General features: G+C 44.6%; 1 protein-coding gene, 12 non-coding genes and 3 pseudogenes across 13 annotated transcripts in view; all 16 read right to left on the bottom strand.

The window, feature by feature from the left end:
- The window catches only part of LOC125712214 (uncharacterized), a 433,528-nt gene that overhangs the window by 60,110 nt on the left and 355,445 nt on the right, over positions 1-17,973 (bottom strand). The window lies entirely within an intron of this gene.
- LOC125736546 (5S ribosomal RNA) lies at positions 1,064-1,182 on the bottom strand. Its single transcript, XR_007395824.1, has one exon. It is a non-coding gene; the product is annotated as a 5S ribosomal RNA (ribosomal RNA).
- On the bottom strand, positions 2,265-2,383 carry LOC125735007 (5S ribosomal RNA). Its single transcript, XR_007394308.1, has one exon. It is a non-coding gene; the product is annotated as a 5S ribosomal RNA (ribosomal RNA).
- Positions 3,465-3,583, bottom strand: LOC125731114 (5S ribosomal RNA). The gene has a single exon (XR_007391401.1). It is a non-coding gene; the product is annotated as a 5S ribosomal RNA (ribosomal RNA).
- On the bottom strand, positions 4,658-4,776 carry LOC125731726 (5S ribosomal RNA; annotated as a pseudogene).
- Positions 5,853-5,971, bottom strand: LOC125731301 (5S ribosomal RNA). The gene has a single exon (XR_007391587.1). It is a non-coding gene; the product is annotated as a 5S ribosomal RNA (ribosomal RNA).
- On the bottom strand, positions 7,052-7,170 carry LOC125731410 (5S ribosomal RNA; annotated as a pseudogene).
- LOC125731270 (5S ribosomal RNA) lies at positions 8,248-8,366 on the bottom strand. Its single transcript, XR_007391557.1, has one exon. It is a non-coding gene; the product is annotated as a 5S ribosomal RNA (ribosomal RNA).
- LOC125732585 (5S ribosomal RNA) lies at positions 9,445-9,563 on the bottom strand. Its single transcript, XR_007391961.1, has one exon. It is a non-coding gene; the product is annotated as a 5S ribosomal RNA (ribosomal RNA).
- Positions 10,640-10,758, bottom strand: LOC125732386 (5S ribosomal RNA). The gene has a single exon (XR_007391767.1). It is a non-coding gene; the product is annotated as a 5S ribosomal RNA (ribosomal RNA).
- Positions 11,833-11,951, bottom strand: LOC125731357 (5S ribosomal RNA; annotated as a pseudogene).
- Positions 13,030-13,148, bottom strand: LOC125732943 (5S ribosomal RNA). The gene has a single exon (XR_007392305.1). It is a non-coding gene; the product is annotated as a 5S ribosomal RNA (ribosomal RNA).
- Positions 14,229-14,347, bottom strand: LOC125732794 (5S ribosomal RNA). The gene has a single exon (XR_007392161.1). It is a non-coding gene; the product is annotated as a 5S ribosomal RNA (ribosomal RNA).
- On the bottom strand, positions 15,426-15,544 carry LOC125735498 (5S ribosomal RNA). Its single transcript, XR_007394793.1, has one exon. It is a non-coding gene; the product is annotated as a 5S ribosomal RNA (ribosomal RNA).
- Positions 16,624-16,742, bottom strand: LOC125736066 (5S ribosomal RNA). The gene has a single exon (XR_007395349.1). It is a non-coding gene; the product is annotated as a 5S ribosomal RNA (ribosomal RNA).
- LOC125735070 (5S ribosomal RNA) lies at positions 17,821-17,939 on the bottom strand. The gene has a single exon (XR_007394369.1). It is a non-coding gene; the product is annotated as a 5S ribosomal RNA (ribosomal RNA).

The raw sequence follows: 17,973 nt of genomic DNA, 5'->3' as shown, positions 1-17,973 counted from the left end.
TCTCATAAATGTGGAGTTGGGGTGGAAACGCCGGGCGCTTTCCCCAACAGATCCTACTCCTGGTTTTTTTTTTTTTTTTATCTGACTCACACTGCAGCACCACCATCCAATCGGCAGCGCCGGACCCACACCAAACATTCACCAAACTACTCAGCCGGCAGCCTACCACAATTATTCCATTCTTTCCGCATCCGCACACTTCCTTCTTTTTAACTCCTTTTCACTACCGCACAGGTTAATCGCCGCACGTCCCCCGCCGGCAAACATTACTCCTTTGCCTACTGCATGCAGGCTTCTCTTAACGACCCTCTGTTATCAACTCCGCTAACAGCCACAAAATCTCCGCCGCACGAAGCCCACTGGTAGCTGCTGAATCACATGCTTCCCCAAAACGTCGCGCTGTCAGAACACTGGGAGCTACACACACCAACAAGTCCATACTGCAGGCTGCAGCCAGAACTATTTTCTACATTCAAACATCGACGGCCTCTTCTCTCTAAAAATTCACCAGACCGCTTCTACCACCAGCAAAGAAGTTTCCATCCCTAATTCCTCTGTGATTCCCACTAACCTAAACATTAAGCTGGCATTGAAGGGTGTGAATTACCCCGGCCAATCTGTTCTTTTAAATACAGCTTTTAGCAAGTTTTGAAAGGAGAAGAGCAGAACTTGCTATGCCAATAATATCGAGTCTTCTGTGGCGAAGTGGTTTTTGCATAGAAAACAAAGCGGTCAGTTGAAGAGGAATAATATCAGTACTTTGTTTAAAACTGTGTGTAAAAAGCTGTCTCTTTATCATTAACAATAAGTTGTAAAACGTGAATGGGGAGTGACAGTCTTCAAGTTTGTGAGAAGATCGCGCCCTGGTGGAATAAAGGCACGAACAGCTTACAGCACCTAGAATTACCAGGAAGTATTTAGAGTAAAACGGTTTCTAAAAGCTGCCTTTATGAATGAGAGAAAAAATATATATATATATATAAAATAGTAAAATGGAAGGGGAGTGATAGATTTAAATTAATCGTGAAGTGGAGCGCCCCCTGTATAAAGTAAAAGTGAGAAAAGCTTACAGCACCTGGTATTCCCAGGAGGTCTCCCATCCAAGTACTAACCACACCCTACCCTGCTTGGCTTCCGAGATCAGACGAGATCGGGCGTGTTCAGGGTGGTATGGTCGTAAGCGAGAGATGCTACCAAAAACAGCCCTTTTGCATTACACGCCTCTATACATGCCAGTTGGTCCCATTGGATCCTACTAATGTTCTTTTTTTTTTTTTTTAACTGACTCACACTGCAGCCCCACCATCCAATCGGCAGCGCCGGACCCACACCAAACATTCACCAAACTACTCAGCTGGCAGCCTACCACAATTATTCCATTCTTTCCGCATCCGCACACTTCCTTCTTTTTAACTCCTTTTCACTACCGCACAGGTTAATCGCCGCACGTCCCCCGCCGGCAAACATTACTCCTTTGCCTACTGCATGCAGGCTTCTCTTAACGACCCTCTGTTATCAACTCCGCTAACAGCCACAAAATCTCCGCCGCACGAAGCCCACTGGTAGCTGCTGAATCACATGCTTCCCCAAAACTTCGCGCTGTCAGAACACTGGGAGCTACACACACCAACAAGTCCATACTGCAGGCTGCAGCCAGAACAATTTTCTACATTCAAACATCGACGGCCTCTTCTCTCTAAAAATTCACCAGACCGCTTCTACCACCAGCAAAGAAGTTTCCATCCCTAATTCCTCTGTGATTCCCACTAACCTAAACATTAAGCTGGCATTGAAGGGTGTGAATTACCCCGGCCAATCTGTTCTTTTAAATACAGCTTTTAGCAAGTTTTGAAAGGAGAAGAGCAGAACTTGCTATGCCAATAATATCGAGTCTTCTGTGGCGAAGTGGTTTTTGCATAGAAAACAAAGCGGTGAGTTGAAGAGGAATAATATCAGTACTTTGTTTAAAACTGTGTGTAAAAAGCTGTCTCTTTATCATTAACAATAAGTTGTAAAACGTGAATGGGGAGTGACAGTCTTCAAGTTTGTGAGAAGATCGCGCCCTGGTGGAATAAAGGCACGAACAGCTTACAGCACCTAGAATTACCAGGAAGTATTTAGAGTAAAACGGTGTGTAAAAGCTGCCTTTATGAATGAGAGAAAAATATATATATATATATATAAAATAGTAAAATGGAAGGGGAGTGATAGATTTAAATTAATCGTGAAGTGGAGCGCCCCCTGTATAAAGTAAAAGTGAGAAAAGCTTACAGAACCTGGTATTCCCAGGAGGTCTCCCATCCAAGTACTAACCAGACCCTACCCTGCTTGGCTTCCGAGATCAGACGAGATCGGGCGTGTTCAGGGTGGTATGGCCGTAAGCGAGAGATGCTACCAAAAACAGCCCTTTTGCATTACACGCCTCTATACATGCCAGTTGGTCCCATTGGATCCTACTAATGTTCTTTTTTTTTTTTTTTTAACTAACTCACACTGCAGCCCCACCATCCAATCGGCAGCGCCGGACCCACACCAAACATTCACCAAACTACTCAGCCGGCAGCCTACCACAATTATTCCATTCTTTCCGCATCCGCACACTTCCTTCTTTTTAACTCCTTTTCACTACCGCACAGGTTAATCGCCGCACGTCCCCCGCCGGCAAACATTACTCCTTTGCCTACTGCATGCAGGCTTCTCTTAACGACCCTCTGTTATCAACTCCGCTAACAGCCACAAAATCTCCGCCGCACGAAGCCCACTGGTAGCTGCTGAATCACATGCTTCCCCAAAACGTCGCGCTGTCAGAACACTGGGAGCTACACACACCAACAAGTCCATACTGCAGGCTGCAGCCAGAACAATTTTCTACATCCAAACATCGACGACCTCTTCTCTCTAAAAATTCACCAGACCGCTTCTACCACCAGCAAAGAAGTTTCCATCCCTAATTCCTCTGTGATTCCCACTAACCTAAACATTAAGCTGGCATTGAAGGGTGTGAATTACCCCGGCCAATCTGTTCTTTGAAATACAGCTTTTAGCAAGTTTTGAAAGGAGAAGAGCAGAACTTGCTATGCCAATAATATCGAGTCTTCTGTGGCGAAGTGGTTTTTGCATAGAAAACAAAGCGGTCAGTTGAAGAGGAATAATATCAGTACTTTGTTTAAAACTGTGTGTAAAAAGCTGTCTCTTTATCATTAACAATAAGTTGTAAAACGTGAATGGGGAGTGACAGTTTTCAAGTTTGTGAGAAGATCGCGCCCTGGTGGAATAATGGCACGAACAGCTTACAGCACCTACAATTACCAGGAAGTATTTAGAGTAAAACGGTGTGTAAAAGCTGGCTTTATGAATGAGAGAAAAATATATTTATATATATAAAATAGTAAAATGGAAGGGGAGTGATAGATTTAAATTAATCGTGAAGTGGAGCGCCCCCTGTATGAAGTAAAAGTGAGAAAAGCTTACAGAACCTGCTATTCCCAGGTGGTCTCCCATCCAAGTACTAACCAGACCCTATCCTGCTTAGCTTCCAAGATCAGATGAGATCGGGCGTGTTCAGGGTGGTATGGCCATAAGCAAGAGACGCTACCAAAAACAGCCCTTTTGCATTACACGCCTCTATACATGCCAGTTGGTCCCATTGGATCCTACTCCTGGTTTTTTTTTTTTTTTTTATCTGACTCACACTGCAGCCCCACCATCCAATCGGCAACGCCGGACCCACACCAAACATTCACCAAACTACTCAGCCGGCAGCCTACCACAATTATTCCATTCTTTCCGCATCCGCACACTTCCTTCTCTTTAACTCCTTTTCACTACCGCACAGGTTAATCGCCGCACGTCCCCCGCCGGCAAACATTACTCCTTTGCCTACTGCATGCAGGCTTCTCTTAACGACCCTCTGTTATCAACTCCGCTAACAGCCACAAAATCTCCGCCGCACGAAGCCCACTGGTAGCTGCTGAATCACATGCTTCCCCAAAACGTTGCGCTGTCAGAACACTGGGAGCTACACACACCAACAAGTCCATACTGCAGGCTGCAGCCAGAACAATTTTCTACATTCAAACATCGACGGCCTCTTCTCTCTAAAAATTCACCAGACCGCTTCTACCAGCAGCAAAGAAGTTTCCATCCCTAATTCCTCTGTGATTCCCACTAACCTAAACATTAAGCTGGCATTGAAGGGTGTGAATTACCCCGGCCAATCTGTTCTTTTAAATACAGCTTTTAGCAAGTTTTGAAAGGAGAAGAGCAGAACTTGCTATGCCAATAATATCGAGTCTTCTGTGGCGAAGTGGTTTTTGCATAGAAAACAAAGCGGTCAGTTGAAGAGGAATAATATCAGTACTTTGTTTAAAACTGTGTGTAAAAAGCTGTCTCTTTATCATTAACAATAAGTTGTAAAATGTGAATGGGGAGTGACAGTTTTCAAGTTTGTGAGAAGATCGCGCCCTGGTGGAATAAAGGCACGAACAGCTTACAGCACCTAGAATTACCAGGCAGTATTTAGAGTAAAACGTGTGTAAAAGCTGCCTTCATGAATGAGAGAAAAAAGAAATATATAAAATAGTAAAATAGAAGGGGAGTGATAGATTTAAATTAATCGTGAGGTGGAGTGCCCCCTGTATAAAGTAAAAGTGAGAAAAGCTTACAGCACGTGGTATTCCCAGGCAGTCTCCCATCAAAGTACTAACAAGACCCTACCCCACTTAGCTTCCGAGATCAGACGAGATCGGGCGTGTTCAGGGTGGTATGGCCATAAGCGAGAGCGGCGAACAAAAACAGCCCTTTTGCATTACACGCCTCTATACATGCCAGTTAGTCCCATTGGATCCTATTCCTGTTTTTTTTTTTTTTTTTATCTGACTCACACTGCAGCCCCACCATCCAATCGGCAGCGCCGGACCCACACCAAACATTCACCAAACTACTCAGCCGGCAGCCTACCACAATTATTCCATTCTTTCCGCATCCGCACACTTCCTTCTCTTTAACTCCTTTTCACTACCGCACAGGTTAATCGCCGCACGTCCCCCGCCGGCAAACATTACTCCTTTGCCTACTGCATGCAGGCTTCTCTTAACAACCCTCTGTTATCAACTCCGCTAACAGCCACAAAATCTCCGCCGCACGAAGCCCACTGGTAGCTGCTGAATCACATGCTTCCCCAAAACGTCGCGCTGTCAGAACACTGGGAGCTACACACACCAACAAGTCCATACTGCAGGCTGCAGCCAGAACTATTTTCTTCATTCAAACATCGACGGCCTCTTCTCTCTAAAAATTCACCAGACCGCTTCTACCACCAGCAAAGAAGTTTCCATCCCTAATTCCTCTGTGATTCCCACTAACCTAAACATTAAGCTGGCATTGAAGGGTGTGAATTACCCCGGCCAATCTGTTCTTTTAAATACAGCTTTTAGCAAGTTTTGAAAAGAGAAGAGCAGAACTTGCTATGCCAATAATATCGAGTCTTCTGTGGCGAAGTGGTTTTTGCATAGAAAACAAAGCGGTCAGTTGAAGAGGAATAATATCAGTACTTTGTTTAAAACTGTGTTTAAAAAGCTGTCTCTTTATCATTAACAATAAGTTGTAAAACGTGAATGGGGAGTGACAGTCTTCAAGTTTGTGAGAAGATCGCGCCCTGGTGGAATAAAGGCACGAACAGCTTACAGCACCTAGAATTACCAGGAAGTATTTAGAGTAAAACGGTTTCTAAAAGCTGGCTTTATGAAAGAGAGAAAAAATATATATATATAAAATAGTAAAATGGAAGGGGAGTGCTAGATTTAAATTAATCGTGAAGTGGAGCGCCCCCTGTGTAAAGTAAAAGTGAGAAAAGCTTACAGCACCTGGTATTCCCAGGCAGTCTCCCATCCAAGTACTAACCAGACCCTATCCTGCTTGGCTTCTGAGATCGGACGAGATCGGGCGTGTTCAGGGTGGTATGGCCGTGAGCGAGAAAAGCTACCAAAAACAGCCCTTTTGCATTACACGCCTCTATACATGCCAGTTAGTCCCATTGGATCCTACTCCTGTTTTTTTTTTTTTTTTTTATCTGACTCACACTGCAGCCCCACCATCCAATCGGCAGTGCTGGAACCACACCAAACATTCACCAAACTACTCAGCCGGCAGCCTACCACAATTATTCCATTCTTTCCGTATCCGCACACTTCCTTCTCTTTAACTCCTTTTCACTACCGCACAGGTTAATCGCCGCACGTCCCCCGCCGGCAAACATTACTCCTTTGCCTACCGCATGCAGGCTTCTCTTAATGACCTTCTGTTATCAACTCCGCTAACAGCCACAAAATCTCCGCCGCACGAAACCCACTGGTAGCTGCTAAATCACGTGCTTCCCCAAAACGTCGCGCTGTCAGAACACTGGCAGCTACACACACCAACAAGTCCATACTGCAGGCTGCAGCCAAAACAATTTTCTACATTCAAACATTGACGGCCTCTTCTCTCTAAAAATTCACCAGACCGCTTCTACCACCAGCAAAGAAGTTTCCATCCCTAATTCCTCTGTGATTCCCACTAACCTAAACATTAAGCTGGCATTGAAGTGTGTGAATTACCATGGCCAACCTGCTCTTTTAAATACAGCTTTTAGCAAGTTTTGAAAGGAGGAGAAGAGCAGACCTTGCTATGCCAATAATATCGAGTCTTTTGTGGTGAAGTGGTTTTTGCATAGAAAACAAAGCGGTGCGTTGAAGAGGAATTATATCAGTACTTTGTTTAAAACTGTGTGTAAAAAGCTGTCTCTTTATCATTAACAATAAGTTGTAAAACGTGAATGGGGAGTGACAGTCTTCAAGTTTGTGAGAAGATCGCGCCCTGGTGGAATAAAGGCACGAACAGCTTACAGCACCTAGAATTACCAGGCAGTATTTAGAGTTAAACGGTGTGTAAAAGCTGCCTTTATGAATGAGAGAAAAAAAAAATATATATAAAATAGTAAAACGTAAGGGGAGTGATAGATTTAAATTAATCGTGAAGTGGAGTGCCCCCTGTATAAAGTAAAAGTGAGAAAAGCTTACAGCACCTGGTATTCCCAAGAGGTCTCCCATCCAAGTACTAACCAGACCCTACCCTGATTGGCTTCCGAGATCGGATGAGATCGGGCGTGTTCAGGCTGGCATGGCCAGAAGCGAGAGATGCTACCAAAAACAGCCCTTTTGCATTACACGCGTCTATACATGCCAGTTAGTCCCATTGGATCCTACTCCTGGTTTTTTTTTTTTTTTTTATCTGACTCACACTGCAGCCCCACCATCCAATCGGCAGCGCCGGACCCACACCAAACATTCACCAAACTACTCAGCCGGCAGCCTACCACAATTATTCCATTCTTTCCGCATCCGCACACTTCCTTCTCTTTAACTCCTTTTCACTACCGCACAGGTTAATCGCCGCACGTCCCCCGCCGGCAAACATTACTCCTTTGCCTACTGCATGCAGGCTTCTCTTAACGACCCTCTGTTATCAACTCCGCTAACAGCCACAAAATCTCCGCCGCACGAAGCCCACTGGTAGCTGCTGAATCACATGCTTCCCGAAAACGTCGCGCTGTCAGAACACTGGGAGCTACACACACCAACAAGTCCATACTGCAGGCTGCAGCCAGAACAATTTTCTACATTCAAACATCGACGGCCTCTTCTCTCTAAAAATTCACCAGACCGCTTCTACCACCAGCAAAGAAGTTTCCATCCCTAATTCCTCTGTGATTCCCACTAACCTAAACATTAAGCTGGCATTGAAGGGTGTGAATTACCCCGGCCAATCTGTTCTTTTAAATACAGCTTTTAGCAAGTTTTGAAAGGAGAAGAGCAGAGCTTGCTATGCCAATAATATCGAGTCTTCTGTGGCGAAGTGGTTTTTGCATAGAAAACAAAGCGGTCAGTTGAAGAGGAATAATATCAGTACTTTGTTTAAAACTGTGTGTAAAAAGCTGTCTCTTTATCATTAACAATAAGTTGTAAAACGTGAATGGGGAGTGACAGTCTTCAAGTTTGTGAGAAGATCGCGCCCTGGTGGAATAAAGGCACGAACAGCTTACAGCACCTAGAATTACCAGGAAGTATTTAGAGTAAAACGGTTTCTAAAAGCTGCCTTTATGAAAGAGAGAAAAAAAATATATATATAAAATAGTAAAATGGAAGGGGAGTGCTAGATTTAAATTATTCGTGAAGTGGAGCGCCCCCTGTATAAAGTAAAAGTGAGAAAAGCTTACAGCACCTGGTATTCCCAGGAGTTCTCCCATCCAAACACTAACCAGACCCTACCCTGCTTAGCTTCTGAGATCAGACGAGATCGGGCGCGTTCAGGGTGGTATGGCCGTAAGCGAGAGATGCTACCAAAAACAGCCCTTTTGCATTACACGCCTCTATACATGCCAGTTGGTCCCATTGGATCCTACTAATGTTCTTTTTTTTTTTATCTGACTCACACTGCAGCCCCACCATCCAATCGGCAGCGCCGGACCCACACCAAACATTCACCAAACTACTCAGCCGGCAGCCTACCACAATTATTCCATTCTTTCCGCATCCGCACACTTCCTTCTCTTTAAGTCCTTTTCACTACCTCACAGGTTAATCGCCGCACGTCCCCCGCCGGCAAACATTACTCATTTGCCTACCGCATGCAGGCTTCTCTTAACGACCCACTGCTATCAACTCAGCTAACAGCCACAAAATCTCCGCCGCACGAAGCCCACTGGTAGCTGCTGAATCACATGCTTCCCCAAAACGTCGCGCTGTCAGATCACTGGGAGCTACACACACCAACAAGTCCATACTGCAGGCTGCAGCCAGAACAATTTTCTACATTCAAACATCGACGGCCTCTTCTCTCTAAAAATTCACCAGACCGCTTCTACCACCAGCAAAGAAGTTTCCATCCCTAATTCCTCTGTGATTCCCACTAACCTAAACATTAAGCTGGCATTGAAGTGTGTGAATTACCATGGCCAACCTGCTCTTTTAAATACAGCTTTTAGCAAGTTTTGAAAGGAGGAGAAGAGCAGACCTTGCTATGGCAATAATATCGAGTCTTTTGTGGTGAAGTGGTTTTTGCATAGAAAACAAAGCGGTGAGTTGAAGAGGAATTATATCAGTACTTTGTTTAAAACTGTGTGTAAAAAGCTGTCTCTTTATCATTAACAATAAGTTGTAAAACGTGAATGGGGAGTGACAGTCTTCAAGTTTGTGAGAAGATCGCGCCCTGGTAGAATAAAGGCACGAACAGCTTACAGCACCTAGAATTACCAGGCAGTATTTAGAGTAAAACGGTGTGTAAAAGCTGCCTTTATGAATGAGAGAAAAAAAATATATATATATAAAATAGTAAAACGTAAGGGGAGTGATAGATTTAAATTAATCGTGAAGTGGAGTGCCCCCTGTATAAAGTAAAAGTGAGAAAAGCTTACAGCACCTGGTATTCCCAGGAGGTCTCCCATCCAAGTACTAACCAGACCCTACCCTGCTTGGCTTCCGAGATCGGATGAGATCGGGCGTGTTCAGGGTGGTATGGCCATAAGCGAGAGACGCTACCAAAAACAGCCCTTTTGCATTACACGCGTCTATACATGCCAGTTAGTCCCATTGGATCCTACTCCTGTTTTTTTTTTTTTATCTGACTCACACTGCAGCCCCACCATCCAATCGGCAGCGCCGGACCCACATCAAACATTCACCAAACTACTCAGCCGGCAGCCTACCACAATTATTCCATTCTTTCCGCATCCGCACACTTCCTTCTTTTTAACTCCTTTTCACTACCGCACAGGTTAATCGCCGCACGACCCCCGCCAGCAAACATTACTCCTTTGCCTACTGCATGCAGGCTTCTCTTAACGACCCTCTGTTATCAACTCCGCTAACAGCCACAAAATCTCCGCCGCACGAAGCCCACTGGTAGCTACTGAATCACATGCTTCCCCAAAACGGCGCGCTGTCAGAACACTGGGAGCTACACGCACCAACAAGTCCATACTGCAGGCTGCAGCCAGAACAATTTTCTACATTCAAACATCGACGGCCTCTTCTCTCTAAAAATTCACCAGACCGCTTCTAGCACCAGCAAAGAAGTTTCCATCCCTAATTCCTCTGTGATTCCAACTAACCTAAACATTAAGCTGGCATTGAAGGGTGTGAATTACCCCGGCCAATCTGTTCTTTTAAATACAGCTTTTAGCAAGTTTTGAAAGGAGAAGAGCAGAACTTGCTATGCCAATAATATCGAGTCTTCTGTGGCGAAGTGGTTTTTGCATAGAAAACAAAGCGGTCAGTTGAAGAGGAATAATATCAGTACTTTGTTTAAAACTGTGTGTAAAAAGCTGTCTCTTTATCATTAACAATAAGTTGTAAAACGTGAATGGGGAGTGACCGTCTTCAAGTTTGTGAGAAGATCGCGCCCTGGTGGAATAAAGGCACGAACAGCTTACAGCACCTAGAATTACCAGGAAGTATTTAGAGTAAAACGGTTTCTAAAAGCTGCCTTTAGGAATGAGAGAAAAAAAAAATATATATATATAAAATAGTAAAATGGAAGGGGAGTGATAGATTTAAATTAATCGTGAAGTGGAGCGCCCCCTGTATAAAGTAAAAGTGAGAAAGGCTTACAGCACCTGGTATTCCCAGGAGGTCTCCCATCCAAGTACTAACCAGACCCTACCCTGCTTGGCTTCCGAGATCAGACGAGATCGGGCGTGTTCAGGGTGGTATGGCCGTAAGCGAGAGATGCTACCAAAAACAGCCCTTTTGCATTACACGCGTCTATACATGCCAGTTAGTCCCATTGGATCCTACTCCTGGTTTTTTTTTTTTTTATCTGACTCACACTGCAGCCCCACCATCCAATCGGCAGCGCCGGACCCACATCAAACATTCACCAAACTACTCAGCCGGCAGCCTACCACAATTATTCCATTCTTTCCGCATCCGCACACTTCCTTCTTTTTAACTCCTTTTCACTACCGCACAGGTTAATCGCCGCACGTCCCCCGCCGGCAAACATTACTCCTTTGCCTACTGCATGCAGGCTTCTCTTAACGACCCTCTGTTATCAACTCCGCTAACAGCCACAAAATCTCCGCCGCACGAAGCCCACTGGTAGCTGCTGAATCACATGCTTCCCCAAAACGGCGCGCTGTCAGAACACTGGGAGCTACACGCACCAACAAGTCCATACTGCAGGCTGCAGCCAGAACAATTTTCTACATTCAAACATCGACGGCCTCTTCTCTCTAAAAATTCACCAGACCGCTTCTAGCACCAGCAAAGAAGTTTCCATCCCTAATTCCTCTGTGATTCCCACTAACCGAAACATTAAGCTGGCATTGAAGGGTGTGAATTACCCCGGCCAATCTGTTCTTTTAAATACAGCTTTTAGCAAGTTTTGAAAGGAGAAGAGCAGAACTTGCTATGCCAATAATATCGAGTCTTCTGTGGCGAAATGGTTTTTGCATAGAAAACAAAGCGGTCTGTTGAAGAGGAATAATATCAGTACTTTGTTTAAAACTGTGTGTAAAAAGCTGTCTCTTTATCATTAACAATAAGTTGTAAAACGTGAATGGGGAGTGACAGTCTTCAAGTTTGTGAGAAGATCGCGCCCTGGTGGAATAAAGGCACGAACAGCTTACAGCACCTAGAATTACCAGGAAGTATTTAGAGTAAAACGGTTTCTAAAAGCTGGCTTTATGAAAGAGAGAAAAAATATATATATATAAAATAGTAAAATGGAAGGGGAGTGCTAGATTTAAATTATTCGTGAAGTGGAGCGCCCCCTGTATAAAGTAAAAGTGAGAAAAGCTTACAGCACCTGGTATTCCCAGGAGTTCTCCCATCCAAACACTAACCAGACCTTACCCTGCTTAGCTTCTGAGATCAGACGAGATCAGGCGCGTTCAGGGTGGTATGGCCGTAAGCGAGAGATGCTACCAAAAACAGCCCTTTTGCATTACACGCCTCTATACATGCCAGTTGGTCCCATTGGATCCTACTAATGTTCTTTTTTTTTTTATCTGACTCACACTGCAGCCCCACCATCCAATCGGCAGCGCCGGACCCACACCAAACATTCACCAAACTACTCAGCCGGCAGCCTACCACAATTATTCCATTCTTTCCGCATCCGCACACTTCCTTCTCTTTAAGTCCTTTTCACTACCTCACAGGTTAATCGCCGCACGTCCCCCGCCGGCAAACATTACTCATTTGCCTACCGCATGCAGGCTTCTCTTAACGACCCACTGCTATCAACTCAGCTAACAGCCACAAAATCTCCGCCGCACGAAGCCCACTGGTAGCTGCTGAATCACATGCTTCCCCAAAACGTCGCGCTGTCAGATCACTGGGAGCTACACACACCAACAAGTCCATACTACAGGCTGCAGCCAGAACAATTTTCTACATTCAAACATCGACGGCCTCTTCTCTCTAAAAATTCACCAGACCGCTTCTACCACCAGCAAAGAAGTTTCCATCCCTAATTCCTCTGTGATTCCCACTAACCTAAACATTAAGCTGGCATTGAAGTGTGTGAATTACCATGGCCAACCTGCTCTTTTAAATACAGCTTTTAGCAAGTTTTGAAAGGAGGAGAAGAGCAGACCTTGCTATGGCAATAATATCGAGTCTTTTGTGGTGAAGTGGTTTTTGCATAGAAAACAAAGCGGTGAGTTGAAGAGGAATTATATCAGTACTTTGTTTAAAACTGTGTGTAAAAAGCTGTCTCTTTATCATTAACAATAAGTTGTAAAACGTGAATGGGGAGTGACAGTCTTCAAGTTTGTGAGAAGATCGCGCCCTGGTAGAATAAAGGCACGAACAGCTTACAGCACCTAGAATTACCAGGCAGTATTTAGAGTAAAACGGTGTGTAAAAGCTGCCTTTATGAATGAGAGAAAAAAAATATATATATATAAAATAGTAAAACGTAAGGGGAGTGATAGATTTAAATTAATCGTGAAGTGGAGTGCCCCCTGTATAAAGTAAAAGTGAGAAAAGCTTACAGCACCTGGTATTCCCAGGGGGTCTCCCATCCAAGTACTAACCAGACCCTACCCTGCTTGGCTTCCGAGATCGGATGAGATCGGGCGTGTTCAGGGTGGTATGGCCATAAGCGAGAGACGCTACCAAAAACAGCCCTTTTGCATTACACGCGTCTATACATGCCAGTTAGTCCCATTGGATCCTACTCCTGTTTTTTTTTTTTTATCTGACTCACACTGCAGCCCCACCATCCAATCGGCAGCGCCGGACCCACATCAAACATTCACCAAACTACTCAGCCGGCAGCCTACCACAATTATTCCATTCTTTCCGCATCCGCACACTTCCTTCTTTTTAACTCCTTTTCACTACCGCACAGGTTAATCGCCGCACGACCCCCGCCAGCAAACATTACTCCTTTGCCTACTGCATGCAGGCTTCTCTTAACGACCCTCTGTTATCAACTCCGCTAACAGCCACAAAATCTCCGCCGCACGAAGCCCACTGGTAGCTGCTGAATCACATGCTTCCCCAAAACGGCGCGCTGTCAGAACACTGGGAGCTACACGCACCAACAAGTCCATACTGCAGGCTGCAGCCAGAACAATTTTCTACATTCAAACATCGACGGCCTCTTCTCTCTAAAAATTCACCAGACCGCTTCTAGCACCAGCAAAGAAGTTTCCATCCCTAATTCCTCTGTGATTCCAACTAACCGAAACATTAAGCTGGCATTGAAGGGTGTGAATTACCCCGGCCAATCTGTTCTTTTAAATACAGCTTTTAGCAAGTTTTGAAAGGAGAAGAGCAGAACTTGCTATGCCAATAATATCGAGTCTTCTGTGGCGAAGTGGTTTTTGCATAGAAAACAAAGCGGTCTGTTGAAGAGGAATAATATCAGTACTTTGTTTAAAACTGTGTGTAAAAAGCTGTCTCTTTATCATTAACAATAAGTTGTAAAACGTGAATGGGGAGTGACAGTCTTCAAGTTTGTGAGAAGATCGCGCCCTGGTGGAATAAAGGCACGAACAGCTTACAGCACCTAGAATTACCAGGAAGGATTTAGAGTAAAACGGTTTCTAAAAGCTGCGTTTAGGAATGAGAAAAAAAAAAAAAATATATATATATATAAAATAGTAAAATGGAAGGGGAGTGATAGATTTAAATTAATCGTGAAGTGGAGCGCCCCCTGTATAAAGTAAAAGTGAGAAAAGCTTACAGCACCTGGTATTCCCAGGTGGTCTCCCATCCAAGTACTAACCAGACCCTACCCTGCTTAGCTTCCAAGATCAGACGAGATCGGGTGTGTTCAGGGTGGTATGGCCGTAAGCGAGAGATGCTACCAAAAACAGCCCTTTTGCATTACACGCGTCTATACATGCCAGTTAGTCCCATTGGATCCTACTCCTGTTTTTTTTTTTTTTTTATCTGACTCACACTGCAGCCCCACCATCCAATCGGCAGCGCCGGACCCACACCAAACATTCACCAAACTACTCAGCCGGCAGCCTACCACAATTATTCCATTCTTTCCGCATCCGCACACTTCCTTCTTTTTAACTCCTTTTCACTACCGCACAGGTTAATCGCCGCACGTCCCCCGCCGGCAAACATTACTCCTTTGCCTACTGCATGCAGGCTTCTCTTAACGACTCTCTGTTATCAACTCCGCTAACAGCCACAAAATCTCCGCCGCACGAAGCCCACTGGTAGCTGCTGAATCACATGCTTCCCCAAAACGTCGCGCTGTCAGAACACTGGGAGCTACACACACCAACAAGTCCATACTGCAGGCTGCAGCCAGAACAATTTTCTACATTCAAACATCGACGGCCTCTTCTCTCTAAAAATTCACCAGACCGCTTCTACCACCAGCAAAGAAGTTTCCATCCCTAATTCCTCTGTGATTCCCACTAACCTAAACATTAAGCTGGCATTGAAGGGTGTGAATTACCCCGGCCAATCTGTTCTTTTAAATACAGCTTTTAGCAAGTTTTGAAAGGAGAAGAGCAGAACTTGCTATGCCAATAATATCGAGTCTTCTGTGGCGAAGTGGTTTTTGCATAGAAAACAAAGCGGTCAGTTGAAGAGGAATAATATCAGTACTTTGTTTAAAACTGTGTGTAAAAAGCTGTCTCTTTATCATTAACAATAAGTTGTAAAACGTGAATGGGGAGTGACAGTCTTCAAGTTTGTGAGAAGATCGCGCCCTGGTGGAATAAAGGCACGAACAGCTTACAGCACCTAGAATTACCAGGAAGTATTTAGAGTAAAACGGTTTCTAAAAGCTGCCTTTATGAATGAGAGAAAAAAAAATATATATATATAAAATAGTAAAATGGAAGGGGAGTGATAGATTTAAATTAATCGTGAAGTGGAGCGCCCCCTGTATAAAGTAAAAGTGAGAAAGGCTTACAGCACCTGGTATTCCCAGGAGGTCTCCCATCCAAGTACTAACCAGACCCTACCCTGTTTGGCTTCCGAGATCAGACGAAATCGGGCATGTTCAGGGTGGTATGGCCGTAAGCGAGAGATGCTACCAAAAACAGCCCTTTTGCATTACACGCGTCTATACATGCCAGTTAGTCCCATTGGATCCTACTCCTGGTTTTTTTTTTTTTTTTTTCTGACTCACACTGCAGCCCCACCATCCAATCGGCAGCGCCGGACCCACACCAAACATTCACCAAACTACTCAGCCGGCAGCCTACCACAATTATTCCATTCTTTCCGCATCCGCACACTTCCTTCTTTTTAACTCCTTTTCACTACCGCACAGGTTAATCGCCGCACGTCCCCCGCCGGCAAACATTACTCCTTTGCCTACTGCATGCAGGCTTCTCTTAACGACCCTCTGTTATCAACTCCGCTAACAGCCACAAAATCTCCGCCGCACGAAGCCCACTGGTAGCTGCTGAATCACATGCTTCCCCAAAACGTCGCGCTGTCAGAACACTGGGAGCTACACACACCAACAAGTCCATACTGCAGGCTGCAGCCAGAACAATTTTCTACATTCAAACATCGACGGCCTCTTCTCTCTAAAAATTCACCAGACCGCTTCTACCACCAGCAAAGAAGTTTCCATCCCTAATTCCTCTGTGATTCCCACTAACCTAAACATTAAGCTGGCATTGAAGGGTGTGAATTACCCCGGCCAATCTGTTCTTTTAAATACAGCTTTTAGCAAGTTTTGAAAGGAGAAGAGCAGAACTTGCTATGCCAATAATATCGAGTCTTCTGTGGCGAAGTGGTTTTTGCATAGAAAACAAAGCGGTCAGTTGAAGAGGAAAAATATCAGTACTTTGTTTAAAACTGTGTGTAAAAAGCTGTCTCTTTATCATTAACAATAAGTTGTAAAACGTGAATGGGGAGTGACAGTCTTCAAGTTTGTGAGAAGATCGCGCCCTGGTGGAATAAAGGCACGAACAGCTTACAGCACCTAGAATTACCAGGAAGTATTTAGAGTAAAACGGTTTCTAAAAGCTGCCTTTATGAATGAGAGAAAAAAATATATATATATATAAAATAGTAAAATGGAAGGGGAGTGATAGATTTAAATTAATCGTGAAGTGGAGCGCCCCCTGTATAAAGTAAAAGTGAGAAAGGCTTACAGCACCTGGTATTCCCAGGAGGTCTCCCATCCAAGTACTAACCAGACCCTATCCTGTTTGGCTTCCGAGATCAGACGAGATCGGGCATGTTCAGGGTGGTATGGCCGTAAGCGAGAGATGCTACCAAAAACAGCCCTTTTGCATTACACGCGTCTATACATGCCAGTTAGTCCCATTGGATCCTACTCCTGGTTTTTTTTTTTTTTTTTCTGACTCACACTGCAGCCCCACCATCCAATCGGCAGCGCCGGACCCACACCAAACATTCACCAAACTACTCAGCCGGCAGCCTACCACAATTATTCCATTCTTTCCGCATCCGCACACTTCCTTCTTTTTAACTCCTTTTCACTACCGCACAGGTTAATCGCCGCACGTCCCCCGCCGGCAAACATTACTCCTTTGCCTACTGCATGCAGGCTTCTCTTAACGACCCTCTGTTATCAACTCCGCTAACAGCCACAAAATCTCCGCCGCACGAAGCCCACTGGTAGCTGCTGAATCACATGCTTCCCCAAAACGTCGCGCTGTCAGAACACTGGGAGCTACACACACCAACAAGTCCATACTGCAGGCTGCAGCCAGAACAATTTTCTACATTCAAACATTGACGGCCTCTTCTCTCTAAAAATTCACCAGACCGCTTCTACCACCAGCAAAGAAGTTTCCATCCCTAATTCCTCTGTGATTCCCACTAACCTAAACATTAAGCTGGCATTGAAGGGTGTGAATTACCCCGGCCAATCTGTTCTTTTAAATACAGCTTTTAGCAAGTTTTGAAAGGAGAAGAGCAGAACTTGCTATGCCAATAATATCGAGTCTTCTGTGGCGAAGTGGTTTTTGCATAGAAAACAAAGCGGTCAGTTGAAGAGGAAAAATATCAGTACTTTGTTTAAAACTGTGTGTAAAAAGCTGTCTCTTTATCATTAACAATAAGTTGTAAAACGTGAATGGGGAGTGACAGTCTTCAAGTTTGTGAGAAGATCGCGCCCTGGTGGAATAAAGGCACGAACAGCTTACAGCACCTAGAATTACCAGGAAGTATTTAGAGTAAAACGGTTTCTAAAAGCTGCCTTTATGAATGAGAGAAAAAAAAATATATATATATAAAATAGTAAAATGGAAGGGGAGTGATAGATTTAAATTAATCGTGAAGTGGAGCGCCCCCTGTATAAAGTAAAAGTGAGAAAGGCTTACAGCACCTGATATTCCCAGGAGGTCTCCCATCCAAGTACTAACCAGACCCTACCCTGTTTGGCTTCCGAGATCAGACGAGATCGGGCATGTTCAGGGTGGTATGGCCGTAAGCGAGAGATGCTACCAAAAACAGCCCTTTTGCATTA

The sequence above is a fragment of the Brienomyrus brachyistius genome, chromosome 2 (assembly GCF_023856365.1).
Source record: "Brienomyrus brachyistius isolate T26 chromosome 2, BBRACH_0.4, whole genome shotgun sequence".
NCBI classification, from domain to species: domain Eukaryota; kingdom Metazoa; phylum Chordata; class Actinopteri; order Osteoglossiformes; family Mormyridae; genus Brienomyrus; species Brienomyrus brachyistius.
This window is presented reverse-complemented; position numbering and strand designations above follow the sequence as displayed.